General features: G+C 37.4%; 1 non-coding gene across 1 annotated transcript; it reads right to left on the reverse strand.

Annotated features, from left to right (window-relative positions):
* Positions 1-2,275: 2,275 nt before the first annotated feature.
* Positions 2,276-2,382, reverse strand: LOC113736139 (small nucleolar RNA R71). Its single transcript, XR_003459630.2, has one exon. It is a non-coding gene; the product is annotated as a small nucleolar RNA R71 (small nucleolar RNA).
* Positions 2,383-4,527: the final 2,145 nt, after the last annotated feature.

Raw genomic sequence — 4,527 nt, forward strand, 5'->3', positions numbered from 1 at the left:
ATCACTTTTTACTTGGATTTTGTGTATTTTGACAGTTTTGACACATTTTCGTATTTCGGCTATAACTTGAGCTACAATGATCGGATTGGAATGAGTCTTGAACCCATTTGAAGATAAGAGATAGATCTACAACTTTGGTGAAGACATCCGAATCCAGTTTGAAGGTTTTCAAAATCAAAAAGCCGAATTACATTAGCTAATTTCTGTTGGTCGAAACTGAAACAGGGCAATGAGCAGATAAGGGTATTTCAGTCATATCTCAGCCTACACAGATCCAAATGAGGTGATTCTTGATGCATTGGAAAGATAACTCAAAAGGCTACAACTTTCGTGTTTTACACATGAGCTGGTTCAGCCTCTAACATCAAGAAAAGATCGGTTGAAGTTGGGCCAAAAACAGAGCAAGTGATCCACACTCGGATCCACTATTCATCCGAACCCTCGGCTGTTTCTGGGTTAGTGGATCCGAGCTCGGATCCATACGGATCCGAGGCACTGTAGCAGCTCGGATCACTGGTCAGAAAAGGCTGCTTTATACGCGTAAAACTCAATTTCACCTCCACCAACTCACATGTGATGCTAGACATGTGAGAAACATTCCCAGCTGTAAAAGGGAGTTGAAAACATCATTTCTTGACCAACCTTTCATCATTAAATAGCCAAATTCATTGCAAAATGGGAGGAGGAGATAGAGCAAAAGGGATGGAGTTCATAGCAGAAAAATAGGGAGAGACATACGGGAGAAGCTTGGAGTCTGCAGAAATGTAGCTCTTTCATCTTCCTAGTGTTAGTTTAGCTTAGTATAGAGTAGTGTAGCTTTTCCATTCTTGTTTATTATCTAGATTAGGATGAAGATGGAGGATGAAGAAGGCAAGGAAGAAAGCTCATGTGACAAGGGTTGTATTCCTTCCAAACTCTTTATCTTTTGTATTTGATTCCAAGTTTAGTTAATATACAAGTTCTGGATTTTGTGTTCATTATGTGCTTCTAAAGTTTATACCTTGAGTTTGGTTGAACTTTCTATAATTGTTAGTGTTTATTATTTGGTTATTTGACTGCTATGATTTGAGCAAGTTATTTAGCACTTTGGCTTCTTAAATCATGATTAATCTGGTACCATTAATTGTGATTATCTAAGGTGTTGTTTCTGCAATGGCAATTGAGATTTAACACTAGTTCAAGAAGTGCTAAACATAGGGAGTACACTCACGAAAGTAGAGGTGCACTTATGTGGTTTTTAGTGATTCATTTCATGTAATTTCATTGAATAAATGAACTTGTAGCTAATTTCATAACCATGAAAATAGGTATGGATTAGTTATGAGTATAGTTGATTCACTACGAAAGTAGGTTTCACATGTTTAAGCAAATTACACTATAACTAGCCTAGATGTAGTAATTAATGATCCAAATATAGCACTTGCATGAGTAGTTAGGGATACCACAACCTAAGGAGCTTTTATTTGTTATTTTGTATAATTTCAGTAGGTTAAATTTCTTATCATTCATTGATAGTCTAAATAATAGAGAAGTTTTAGTAATACCGGTAATTGTTCACTCTTCCCTGTGGGATCGACCCGATATATACCCTAAACTACTAGTTGACCTGTATACTTGCAGTGAACGGGTGTAATTCGATTTTTTAACTTGCACGTATGTAAAATACCCGTCATCTTATATTGTAATCAGTTTTTGACAATTGAAATTGCATAATATCTCTTATTTCTGTTTGTAGTGTATGCACCGGGCGTCTCGGGAAGTTACACCTTTCGATCCAGAAATTGAGAGGACACTACGTGGACAAAGGAGGCATCCACCACAGCAAGAGGAACAAGAGATTTGGCAACCTATAGAGGAAATCTCAATAGATCTACCATTTGAGGAAGAGATGGCCGAAAATGAAGCAAATAGGCGAGTTCTACGAGATTTTGCTCTACCGGGAACACAAGGATCTCAAACAAGTATAGTAAGGCCTACGGTAAATGCTAACAATTTTGAGATTAAACCATCACTTATCCAAATGGTTCAACAATCTCAATTTGGAGGTAATGCAGTAGAAGATCCTAATACACACTTAGCTACATTCTTGGAAATTTGTGATACAATTAAAATGAATGGAGTTAGTGATGATGCTATAAGGCTAAGATTGTTCCCATTTTCATTGAGAGATAAGGCCAAACTTTGGCTACACTCTCATGCTCCTAATACTTTCACCGGATGGGATGATTTATCAAGAGTATTCTTAAATAAGTATTTTTCACCAGGTAAGACTGCTAAGCTAAGAATGGATATCACTAGTTTTAGCCAAATGGAAGGTGAATCATTATATGAGGCATGGGAAAGGTTTAGAGATTTGCTTCGGAAATGTCCACATCATGGACTGCCGGAGTGGTTAATCATACAAACCTTCTATAATGGTTTAGTTTTTTCTACTAAAACTATAATCGATGCAGCTGCAGGTGGAGCTTTAATGGGTAAATCACCCCAAGAAGCTCATAATTTGATAGAAGAAATGGCAGCAAATAACTACCAATGGGCCAATGAGAGAGGTAATACAAGACGTCACGCAGGTATGATAGAAATGGACACTCTCAATATGCTGAGTGCTCAAATGAATAATGTGATGAAGTTGCTAAATAGACAAGGTGGAGTTGGTCCAAGTTCATCTAATACACATGCAGCATGTTGTTCTATATGTGGAGGTGAACATGATACTAATGAATGTGTTGATTCTGAGCAGGTACAATTCGTCAATAATTACAATCGTAATGCTCAAAATAACCCCTACTCGAGTACTTACAATCCGGGGTGGAGAAATCATCCAAACTTTGGATGGAAGGATCAAGGGAATCAACCAAGGCCAGCCAATCCACCGGGATTTCAATCAAGACAACAACAAGCTGAAACTAAACCTGGTTGGGAGATGGCAGTGGAAAAGCTCGCAAAAGTTACTTCAAACAGATTTGAGCGAGTAGAAAGAAGATTGGACCAACTCACTACAATGTACAGGAATGTAGAGGTCCAAATTGGTCAAATTGCTAGTTCTTTGAATAATCGTAATCAAGGAGAATTACCTAGCAAAACGGAGGTAAATCCTAAGGAGCATGTCAAAGCCATTACTCTTCGTAGTGGTAAGCAATTAGAAGATCCTCCAATGATGGAAGTTGAGAAAGATGAGAATGAAAAACAAGAAGAAAAGCAGAGGAACCAAGAGGCGATAGTGGAAGAAAATAGCCGGGAGAAATCAAGAGAAAATCAACCATCATCTTCCGCTACCATTCCAATACCTCCTGCGGTTCCATTTCCACAAAGATTAAAGCAAAATAAGTTTGATAAAGATTTTGAAAAATTTGTTAAACTTTTCAAACAATTGCACATTAACATTCCTTTTGCCGATGCTATTTTGCAGATTCCGTCTTATGCGAAATTTCTCAAGGAAATCATGACTAGAAAAAGAAAGTTGGAAGACTGCGAAACAATAGCATTAACGGAGGAATGTAGTGCAATTATTCAAAACAAGCTACCACCGAAGTTGAAGGATCCGGGGAGTTTTTCTATACCTTGCACCATAGGTAACGTTGATTTTTCTAAGGCATTGTGTGATCTTGGTGCTAGTGTATCATTAATACCTTTAACGGTGGCTAGACAATTGGGTTTGCATGAGCTTAAACGCACTAATATTACTTTGCAACTAGCGGATCGGTCTATTAGATATCCATTGGGAGTGTTGGAGAATATATTGATAAAAGTTCAAAAATTTATCATTCCAGTGGATTTTGTGGTATTAGATATGGAAGAAGATGTATCTATGCCAATTATTCTTGGTAGACCATTTTTAGCTACTGCAGGTACTATTATTGATGTTAAAAATGGCAAGTTGAAGTTTCAAGTAGGTGAAGAAGAGGTAGAGTTTAATTTGCATGAAATGGGAAAATACCCTTTTTTTACCGATCATGCTTATTCTATTGGCACAATTGATAAACTAACCCAAGAGATGAGTCAAGTCAACTTTGACTTAGATCCTCTTGAGTATTGTTTAATGAGTTTAGGTAAGCAAGAAGATGTTTGTGAAGAAATTGAAGAATTGGCCAAGTACTTGGATTTTCAAGCACCTTATAAAAGGGGAAATTTGTATGAAAGTCTTGGCCAAAGAAAAGGGTTTTCACAACCTTCAGAAATCGAACCTCCAAAGTTAGAGCTCAAGCCACTTCCGACTCATCTAAGGTATGAATTTCTTGGAGAAAATAAAACTTTACCTGTAATTGTTAGTGCCGACCTTGATGATGAGCAGTGTGCAAAATTGTTAAGAGTTCTAAGAAGGCGTAAGAAGGCAATTGGATGGACAATTTCAGACATTAAGGGTATAAGTCCTTCTATATGCATGCATCGCATTCTATTGGAGGACGGTTGCAAACCAGTGGTGGAAACACAAAGAAGACTCAATCCAAACATGAAAGAGGTGGTAAGAAATGAAATTCTTAAATGGCTTGACGCAGGTATAGTTTTTCCTATCTCCGATAGTGTTTG

This window comes from Coffea arabica, chromosome 3c, assembly GCF_036785885.1.
Source record: "Coffea arabica cultivar ET-39 chromosome 3c, Coffea Arabica ET-39 HiFi, whole genome shotgun sequence".
NCBI classification, from domain to species: Eukaryota; Viridiplantae; Streptophyta; class Magnoliopsida; order Gentianales; family Rubiaceae; genus Coffea; species Coffea arabica.